Genomic DNA, 11,792 nt, shown 5'->3' on the forward strand with positions numbered 1-11,792 from the left:
GAGAGAGATACAGTCCACTACTGTAATCTTGAGACTTGCGGGGGTGAGGAAGTGGGGTGAAGGAGGAAGGAGGCTTCTAACGCTACGGACTTACTGCATTCCTTGCAAGTCTCAAGATTACATTCGTCGACTGTACACACAGGTACGAGACTACTATATTGTTAGACGTTTCCACTCGAACATGCCCTGCAAGTTAAGTATGTGAACTATGCGAACATAAAAATTTATTATTTATGTTTTAACAATTATGGTAGAACGTGTTGAAAATTATGTATTGAACAGTACCACTGAATTGTACAATTAAAAATTTATTTCTTTTGCTAAATTCACAAAAATAAATGGGCACAATAAATTCTTCCTAGAAAATCCTGTGATTTCTATTCGTCTGTGAGAGAGATGTAGGACTAGCAGGATTTGTTATTGTGTAAAATTCCAGTCTCCGGTGTTCATTACGCGACCAAATTAACCGAATTCATGGAAAAGAGTCCATTTTGAGAAACTGATACTAAGCTTAAAGAATTGCCGCCTTTTATTGAAGATGAAGTCCACTATATTATTCACAAGAGTCCGCCACTGGTCCCTGTCCTAATCCAGATGAATCCGATCCACACCCTGCCATCGTCTTTGCCTAATATCCATTTTAAAAATATTCGTCCACCTAAAGCGAGGTCTTCCGTTGGTCTTCACCTTCAACTTTCCAACCCAAATTTACATGCACTTTTTGTTTCCCTTAAGAGGCTGGAGAAAATAATTACATAACAGTAAGTACTCTTCAATAAGTACGAGGCGCGTCCCAAAAGTAAGTTTTCCACTCGTCCCACAGCTAGCAAACCTTATATTGCGCGAAGCGACTGTGCGTACGTGATAGAGCAATGACGTAGCATGGCGCATGCACTAACGGCACTTCCCGCGTTCTCACAGTAGCATCGTTGCAGCTGTTGAAGATGGAGGTTCTTATTCCAGCTCCCGCCGACTGTGAAGTGCGGTCAGTGATAACGCTAGGCCGCACACGGCTCGACGGACAGCAAGTCTCCTGCAGGAGTTCAGCTGGGAGGTGTTTAATCATTCACCCTACAGCCCGGACCTCGCTCCCAGTGATTTCCATCTTTTCCTACACCACAAGAAATTCCTGTCCGGTCAGCGTCAGCGTTTTGAGAATGACAGAGAGGCGGAGATGGTTGTCACACAGTGGTTCCAATCCCAGGCGGCAGACTTCTACGACACAGGTATTCAAAAGTTGGTCCCACGGAATGACCAATGTCTCAATTTCGGTGGCGAATATGTTGAAAAATAGCTGGACACTTGCTGTATCTGTTGCAATAAATATTTCCATGAAATTGTGTTTTGTTTCTGTAAACGGCCCCAGGGAAACTTACTTTAAGGACGAGCCTCGTATTATTAGAATGATCAATAATTATGAGACTCGCGGAACGCAACCTTTCTCTCTGTCACTTCACCCCTCCTAGGTCCAAATACTCTTTCCAACTAATTGTTTTTAATCAATGTTCCTCCTTTAACGTGATAGACCAAGCTTCACATCTATACAAAATGACAGGTCAAATTTCGTTTTGTATATGACATTTTAAAACGTGATTTTTTTCGTTTCGTGTGTTCCACATTAGTACAGTACAGAACAAGAATTCCTTCATGTGGAGCAGGTAAAAATGTTACCACGGGAACATAGAAAGGTGAAGTTATACGTTAAGGCCGTATAATGAATTCCAGGCTAATTAGCTCGTCTCCTCGGAACCAGGAAATGGCGAAATACCTGACAACAAAGCAGACACGTAATACAAAGATGTATTTGACGTAATCGATCTTATCATTTATTTCAACGAAAGAGTTTTACGAAAACGCTGCATGTAAGTACTACAAATTTGAGATGAAATCATGTTTTATTTTAATTATAATTAATGGAACGGTCGAAAAGTCGTACAAAGTACCGTTATAGGTAACAGATTTACCGTGTTAGTCAGTCTGTATGTTAGTAATACATATTTCTGTTATTGTGTCTGCTAACACATTGAAATATTGAACAATGTTAAGTAGTTGATAACTCTATCGAACAGAACCTTTGTACAAAATCTGATAGTCTCTTAGTCAATTATGACATTACACGTATTTTGTGGAACCTGAAGGTCCATTATCTTGGGCATAATAACCCACCGTTTGACCATATGGGCTACTGGTCGTCATAACAATATTTGGTGTAGAGTACAAATTATGTAGTTTCTTGTTCAGAAATTTTCTGCATCTTTCTGCTTCTCTCTAATGTCGACAAAGGTAGATTTGCTTATGAATATTAATATGATGAATTCAACAATCTGCTGGCTTATGTTAGTAAAACTCCAAGCGCTGTTTTCACAAAATATTTGTAACTCTTTGGTTTAAGCAATTAAAATGAAACGGGCTACGCAAACAAATAACTGAGTTGTTACACCAGACCTTGTTTGTTCTGTGGTCCAGATGCCTACTGCATATGAATAAGATGAACAACACAACATTCAACCCCGTTATTAGGCGAAAAAACATTTCATAAATATGAAAAGGTTTGATCCAATGGTCGACACTGAATTGATACCAGTGGCTTGTATCTAACAGGTACCTGGATCGATATTTACCCTGAGATCAGGCGTGCTAATTGAGATGTTTGAATTTACGTATTCCCTGATAATCCCATAAATTGGACCATGCAAGTCGTTCACGTGAGGGGGTTGGATGAGGGGTTGTCACCCCTACAGCACCTCAATTTTGACGTTCTTAAATTATATCGTTCCAGAAAGTCATAAACGACTCCACTCAAGATGTATCAATATTTTATCAAACTGGTGTGTCAGATATAAATCGTAAACAATAAAATAATTTCTTTTTAAAGTTCCCTACGTTTGTGTTCGAAACTCTTTTTCTCCGTTCATTATTAAGTAGATGAAGTTCAGTCACGTGGCATTTATCCATGTGACGCAAAACATTATAACGATATTCACTTTCAGGTCCATTTCCTCTTTCTGACAGACTGAGATTTCTTGTATATGTACAGGTAAGCCGTTAGAGTTGATTATACTATAAACCGAAGCAAACAGTCTATAGAAGACGTATGAATGTGTGTATCTCGTAAAAGTGAATAATTATGTCAGTGAGACTTCACGATATTTTAAGTGTTTCATAACCGAACTGATGTTCCTTTACTGACGTGAATGAACAGGTTAGTGTTAAATGCGATTTTAATTCTATTATTTCAATAGACCTAAATGTTTCACTTTCGCAGTGTTTTATTTCTTGAAAATTTACTGATAAGTGTTAGGATATTAACAAAATTAAAAGTTATATCAAAACTGGAGAAAATGCCACTGACGCTTACAAACGTAAGGCAAATTTATGGAGAGATAACAATTAGTAAATCACGAAACAAATAGCCGGGTACCTCAGACAGTCTGAACGGTTGGGGTTCGATCCCAGACAGGGCCATAGGATTTTTCCTCTAGCCCCTGCATCCAGACCGGTTCTGGGGCCCACGCAGCCTCCTGTCCAATGGGTTCCGGGGTCCTTTCCCGGGGGTAAAACGCGGCCGGAGCTTGACGCTGACCACTCACTCTATCTAGTGTCGGGGCATGAGCTCTGCCCCTGAGCACCTACATGGCGCACAGCGGTATAGCTTTACTTTCTATTTTAAATCACAAAATTCTTTGAAATTGACTGCTTGTAACATCGAAAAGGAATTGAGTTTCCTAGGAAGTAGGTAGTGGACGGATCTGACTCATGATGACATCCGGTACCGGACTTCCGTGTTAGCGGTATTAAAACTTCAGGTTATATAAAAGGTTTAAAAAAGTTGTCATGGAATTTAACATACCATAATTCGATAATGTTAATGTTAAATGTATAGAGAACAGAAAGTCATGGCAATTTTTCTGTACATATACAGAACTGGAAAATAAGCCTAATAGAAGGTAAATTTATTTTCATTCTCTTTGCATGTGTAAAACTTTAATCAGCGTTCAAAAATTCAGAAACATTTACTTTTATGGGCAGAATTTTGTTTGATACCACTTAACAGCCTAATGCTTTCAAGATTGGAACAGTTATGTAGCCTATACACGCAACATGAAAACCATATGAACGAGTGGACTGTTTTATTTTAGCCACGTAAAGGACGTTGTTACGGCGTACACGGCTTTAAGCGGTCAGAACGATGTTACATACAAACATTTTTATGTATGCACTCTCAAAATTTAGTCTGGTTGTTACTTGTGCTTTAAAATTGCCTTCATTTAGTATTGGAAACGTGTTTTAAGAATAAAATGCTATAGAAGCCTCATTCAGATGGTTTTCTTCAGCTAAATGCGTTTGAGCTGCGATACGCAACTTACAATTATGTTAGTGCTCGATATTAATCGAATGCTAAGATAGAAAACCTGCTGATCGAGCGAGCAGCTAAGGAAACACCTCCGACTGTCTGACAAGTCGACTTTTTAATTCTTTTTATACTGAGTTTTATTTGGCAAGAGCTACTCCTACAGAAATCTTTCTCCGGTCCGACCCTTCACCCCGATGGTCCCTCATGCGACTAAAATATGAGCTGCCTGTAAAGTACTAATTATAGTCAGTGAACACGTGAAACAAGGGCCTATGTCAATACTTTGTCTTACGAACGAATTTAAGATATTAACAATATTTAATTTTAGGAATGATATTAGTTTGTATTTATGTTTTTCTCTAGATCTTCTAGAGCATACCAGGGCAAATAATTTTATTCTTAGTTGTATTTGTATAGAACAGGTAGCCTATTCAAAAACACTTTCCAGAAGAAATGTATTTATAAACTTGTATACTTTTTCTGAGAGAGTGCTTTGTAACATTACAGTTACTTCACGTATGTTGTAATCACAGATTATTTTTAAGTAGATTAACATAGTTGCAATTAGAACTGAGTAAAAACTTGAATTCTTTTCTCAGTCGTTTGTAAGACACTTATATCCTATTGTTTAAAGTACCTACATATCTCTCCGTACGCTTACTAAGTCTGTCCATCTTCATCCCTGAAGATGGAGACAGCATGCTTCTCCGAGATGTTGGTATACCTCATAGCTTTGAGAAATTCATATCTCAGAAAATTGGTAGATCTCACAAGATTGTTCGAACTTCGGGAAGAAATTTTCGTACCTCGGAATTATCAACCCAGATGTAAGATGAATGTTGGACAACCATTGGTGCAAGAGGGAGACGCTTGTAACATCTTTAACGTTAGATTGTACAGTTCTTAAAACAAGATACCAAGCTTAGTTCACGGTGACGATGGGGTGAATTATTGTAATAATGTCTTAAATAAATGCTACAAATTGGTCGTGAACATTATTAGTTATAGAATACAAAGTAGATTTGTAAGCGAGTAGGTTTATAAAACGTTAGAACAATCCTATCCATATTCTTCATAAGAAATTCTGAAACAATTATATGGACATAAAAATGATTTCATACGTATCAGAAATTTTATTTGTCTCGGTACAGTGATTTGTGTTGTCGTAAATTTAGGTCTATAAATCTGGCGACTCTGTACTGATAATTTCAGTGACAATGCTCAAAGCCACCTGTATCCGCTGCTATTTCATCTGTAGGTATCGCTTAATGCATAATGCGACATGTTTGGTTCAATAAATACAAGACTTATAAACAACGCCACTTTAGTAAATAATTCAAACTATTGGTCATGTACAGGTATTGAGAACTCTAAAAATTTCTTAAAGATGTGTCATGTAAGAAACAATTTCTTTATTTTAGTATAGTTTATTTTAACAAAACCTAGAGAACAAAGGGCTCTTGAGCTAGTATATATGTATGTACACTGGGGAACAATGCACAAAAGTACATTGTCATTCAGAGAGAAAACCACTTCACACACTGCGTGATACTAAGCTAACGTAACAGACACGCCGGAATTATTATTGTAGGTGAGGCGGTTTGCTAATTCCATTAGCCCCATAGTCTCTTTGCATGCAAAGTGGTTGGTAGAGCTAGGATATGCGAACGGTAGCAACCGTTGAGGTTAACTACCAACACTGAAACAGGGTTGTCCTGACTTCATCTCTTCAAGCAAGTCTACGTATGATCTCCATATTCCTTTCCATAAAGATATCTAGAAATAGCCGTAGTAAATTGTTAAAACCAATAGTACTGATGTGTTAACGGGTGAACCCAAGTTGATTCAGTAGCCAGCGCATGCGTAGTTGATCTAAATTTAGGTAAAAAAAGTAGCTAAATGCCAGCACCTCACGTAGCAAAACGACTGAATCGGCTTTCCAATAATGTCTTCTGGTCATCTCCGTATTAGGTTTTGCAAAGATGTGTATAAATAACGATACGAATTATTTAAAATAGCGACAGTTACGTGTTAATTGGAGAACCCAAGTAAGTTTAAAATTTACGTTAGTGTTGTCTGCCATGTTAGCGCATGTGTAGTCGATCTGAATATAAATATTCAAGTAGCTAGACGCTTTGTTCTTAACGTGGAAACCCGGTTTGAATTCCTCATAACTTTTCGTGAGATTTGTGGTGGAAGAAGTTACAGTAGAGAAGGTTGTTATTCTTGTTCTAATGTTGTTCCGTGTTAGTGATCACCATTCCACCACTTCTCCGTAATCTATCGTGTGACTAAGCACTGACCAAGCAGTATATTATCACATCCATGGTCCTATGTCAGGGGCTTTATCTCTGGCTCAACAGAAGCCTGGACGCAAAACAAAAGTACCTTAGTTAAGCTGTCAGTGTGAGGTAAAATTTACCTCGTGTTGTAAATTTATTTTAAAAAACGATGAATTTGTGGGATTTCCCGAGGTCTTGGCCTATAAGGAGGCAACAAGTTTTGTTTCCCCGAAGACGTGGATTTCTGCAAAGTGAACGAATCATTTGAAAGTCAACCAAGTGCAGATTCTTTGATCCGGCTTCCGGCATGCACACCCAAAATGCACAACGGATGTTCGGTTCGGACAAACGAAGTAACGAGAAACACCGAAGCATCACACGTCTTTCTCTGGACTTCTACTAGGACGAATTTATATGGCAGGACCAAGTTAGCAAAAATCGTTTGACATCAATTTGCGAACGACTAAAAAATTATTGGCCTCAAGATATGTAGGCAGTATACGTTTTAACCCAATAATCAGATCTTAGCTCATGAGTTAGCGTGGTATCAAAGTTTCTTCGAATGTAAATATAAACTTGGAAAAAGTGATTGGAATTTGTCACTAAGATGGCTGTTTTATGGGTTGTAGCACCTGATCGCTTTGACGACAGAAATGCAAGGACCTCTGAAATATTGTTAAAATTTTACCAGACTACACGGCGCTACAACCCAGAAGACGGCCATCTTAAAACTCACTGTCGGGACAACCTCAAATCCTACTCGATTTTTCATGGCTACTCCATATGTTGGCAATGGTATTATTTATCGGCATTTATTACATAAATATTTCCTGTCACAAAATATAATTTGCTTCCTTGTCGTTAATTTTGACTTCGGAGTCGCCTATACTGGCAGGAACATCTTAAAAATCACACTTGACTTTTATTACATTAATAATGAATACTCAAACACGCCAATGAATATGCTCAGCACAAAAAATGGTTCTCTACTGATATGACCACTGTTTTCTCCGATGAAGTGTTTAATATATTACCAGATTTACGTTTCAAGTAATAATATTCTCTTTGTTCGACGACTACATCGTGTACGATTTTCCATTTTTAACGGTGCCTATGGGAAACTCGACTTACAATTAGCACGAATAAAAGTCATAATTAATATCAGCAGCATGTTAATTACGTGACCTCTTTCTTAGAATGTGTGGGTTGCTCGAAATGAATTGCATTCTCGTCTAACACTTTGAGAAATGAAATTTTAACTGTAAAGAATTGCAACAGAATTGCTGCACAAATGGGAACAATAGAATAAACTTCATATAGTTTTAGGTAATTCTTTACATTTTAAATTTATCCCTGTTACCCTACAAAGTCACTGTCAGAAGTAGTGTGTTTTATATATTGATTATAAATTTCAGTTGCAGACTTTTGGAGACAAAGTTAATAAGCCCAAATTCTAAGATATTTTAAAGTACTCATGTTAAACGTGTTGACATGTTATAACAACAATTTGTTTTCCAAATTTCGTAAACGTACATTTATGAGAAATTATTAAATCGTAAATGTAAAGGATAGAATTTATAAAATATTCAGTCTTATTGATTGAATAAAGTGAAGTGAAGAGACCACATTGAAGACGTAGCGTAGGTAAGGATAATATTAAAAATAGCATTAAAGACGTAGTGTGGGTATGTGAAGTGGAGTCAACTTGCTTAGTCCGTATTTTATTTACACTCTGAGTTTACAAAATTTTATGATTTATTAATATGTAACATCGTACCGTAATGTTTTATCATGCTGGTAACATGATCTTTATTCACCACTTATTTTCCTATGAAAAATAATAATATTGTAACAACTGCCCTGATTATTTGACGTTGAGTTGTTAAACATGACTTTATTTTTCTTCTTTGATAATTCCACACCGAATCCATCAGTAGGTATTTCCTTATCTAAATGTTGTCCCAAATCGCCATGATCTTTTCCCTCATCGTGATACTAAGTTATTCACATTCTATATCTCTCTTTTTTACGTATGTTCGTCACTGTCTCCTTCTTCTAGTGATTTCTTCTGCATCTTCCTTGCCATTATTTTCTAATGACAGACGTTGATTAATCTGTTGGTTCTTTTCTGATAACGTCTGTCAATGTTTTTTTTGCGGTCAGTAAGTGTCTGTCTATGGGCTAGACTATCGGGGTTAGATTCCCTGCAAGGGCAAAGATTTTTCTCTTCGATTACATGTCTAGACTGTCCCTGGCGTCCATCCAGACTGCTGCCTGATACGTACAGGCAAAGATATTGACCGACAATTTGGATGTTGTTATTTCTAGATGTATCTGCTTTCAAAGTTAATCTTACTGTTCTAACGCGTGAGTGGCTTCATTATTATTAATATTAATATTAAATATAACAGGACCAGATGAGTTTGACAAAGTAGGCAACTGTAAGAGTCTTTCGTAATAAATTACGATTTTAATTAAAGAATATTTAGGCTATATAATTTTTGCTATTTTATTTAGAACATTTTATAGGTAAACCCTGATTCACTAATCCAGTGTCTGGAGAAGGTCTGTCTGTTATTGATTCAGTACATTAGTGAAGAAATGTTATTTCAAAGCAAAAATAATAACTTGTATTTTCAGTGAATGAATTATTACCAGTCTTGACTGAGACCTCAAAATATATGACCTTGCAGAGTGCAGAGATTAAGACGATTAACCTTTCTTGGTGGAGTTTTAAGTAATACGTATATATTTTTTTACTACTATCAAGATTACAAACCCCGTTATAAATACGTCACTGACGAACGTGTTTTGTTTTTAAGGACGGTTGAAATTTACAGTAGGCATGTATGAATAGAGTATATTTCTTACGAACTTCATAGAGACAATTTGAATCCAAGATATTTTATATGTGTAAGTGTTTATACATGCGTGTATTAATTTGTGAATGTTTGTATGAATATGTTTTCATATGCATTAGGAGTATTGCCGCGGTACCATAATGTAGGTTGATATTAAATTAAGTAACTTCAGGATCTGATTCAATGTAAGAGCGCAGCTAAGTGATAAGGAATTGGAACAATCGATATACGATACAGCTATACCATCGGGAAGATGCTACATTAGTGACATATTTTTGTTTGCATCAATTCGTTAATTTCAAACGACTTCTTTCGGCTAGTTGCAGACGTACGAGTATGTGCCATTTCACTTCTACCAGTTGTAAACTCTGGTTGCTATGCCTTCAGAATAAGTGATAGAAGTGGATTCTATCAACAGTGTTTGCACACATACGTAGAGTAAAAGCGTCTTGGATTCATAAGTCTGAACACGTAATACGAAATCAAATATTACGTTCCTAAACTTTCAAATGCAAAGCGTTTAATGCTTCACAGTTTACACTCCAGCTTGTCAGACTGATTGCAGAGAGGAGGGAATCTTATTTTTTCTTCTCATTCTGCTTTATTGTGACTTCTTTCAAAAGGAAAATATTGACAATCTCATGCGAAAATTGGGGCACGCGCTCCCCTTCAACTTCAATATCTTCCAACAATGTACAACAATATTTCGTTTTGCCGACAGCGTCCTGGAAATTCTACTTTGCAAAAGCATACAAATATGCCACATTAAAATGATTCACATTTATTTGTAGTAAATATCCATTATATGTACCAAAAAATTAACTAGCCTTCCTTTTATCCACATTCTGAACATCCGTTTTATTTGTCACGGTTATTACATGCGAAAAGACGTGAATTTTCATGTAACAAGAAATCCTGGGTTTAACTCGAGGTGTCCTTGAAATGCTTTCATCAATATTATGATTCTCGAAGAAACTATAAGATGTCTTTACTAAGACCTACACAACTGATATTGATTTTGACTGCCTTAACTTTATCTGATTAACGTCAAAGATTCACACTGTCTCAATGTTTGTTCTTGTTAACACCTAAACCTTTGTTTTATACTGAATTTGTTGGCATGTTCTTTATGTATCTCAGTACCAAATTTCATGTGCTGTACGTACTTTCGATGGCAAACTGTTATCACTGTCAAACCGACAGAAAAATGTAGATTTTGCATGGCCGCCATGTTTTGTATGCATTATTGCAAAAGAATTACCTTAACAGCAACATTTAATGGTCATAATTAAGTTAAGATAGTTGTCACGTTGGCATGACTGATGGTAGGAAATTACAAAGTATAGATGACGTGTGGTGGTTTCTATAATAGAGACGCGATATGTCGATCCCTCGAAATAGCATTGTGCGATAGTCACGTGTTTGCCAGGCATGATGCCAGCTGTATTTGTTTGCTTTCAAGTTTTGTTTCACTGCTACAGTACGATCACAGTTTCCTGGTAGTTGTCGGAGAACTCCGTATCCAGACTTCAGCAAGCTTGCCATTGCACGCTTCGGTATTAATAGTCATTAACTGTCTTTCGTAAAATTCTCGCTCATTGCAAACAGGAATTATTTCTTTAAGCAGTATTAATCAGTTCATCTAATTCCACGTTGTATTGCATGCATCTCATGCAGCCTTGCCATATCAATATTAAGATTCCGCCCTGAAGTAGCTCCCCCATGTTAACATCAAAATTTAACAATGCAATATGCAATCTTCTCAAGGTCAGTATGATTTTATGTTTCCACGGCGGTGAGTCCGAAGATGGCTGTCTTCTGGGTTGTAGCGCTGAGTAGTCAGGTAGAAGTTTACCGTCGTTTCAGAGGTCCTTGCTGCCTCTATCAGAGCGATGTCATCGCCCATAGAGTTATCGTCCTGATGATGGAAGCAACAAGAACATTTGAAACGTTGGTAAGCTTCTACCAGACATCACGGCACTACAACCGAGAAGACAGACATCTTATCTTAAGGTTAATATCGTAATTAAAAGTTCCGTTAGAATGCAGTAAGACGCTTTTCAGCTTCTCGTATTTTTACCTTTTCAATTTCCGAACGCCTTACATTGTCTTAAACCGACCTTTCCCAGAAGGACACTGCCTAGGAACCCTCACATCCGAAAATGTATCTACCCCCCCCCCCCCCCGCCACGTTCTGTTTTAATTAATTCTGTTTCAAAGAGTTAATTTATGGCAGCCAAAAAGGGATTCCTCTTAAAGGTTCCAGATGTTTCGTCTATGATAATGTTTCGCTTC

This window comes from Zootermopsis nevadensis, unplaced genomic scaffold, assembly GCF_977971745.1.
Source record: "Zootermopsis nevadensis isolate Lab colony 2312 unplaced genomic scaffold, Znev_1.0 Znev_ptg000011l, whole genome shotgun sequence".
Classification (NCBI taxonomy): Eukaryota; Metazoa; Arthropoda; class Insecta; order Blattodea; family Termopsidae; genus Zootermopsis; species Zootermopsis nevadensis.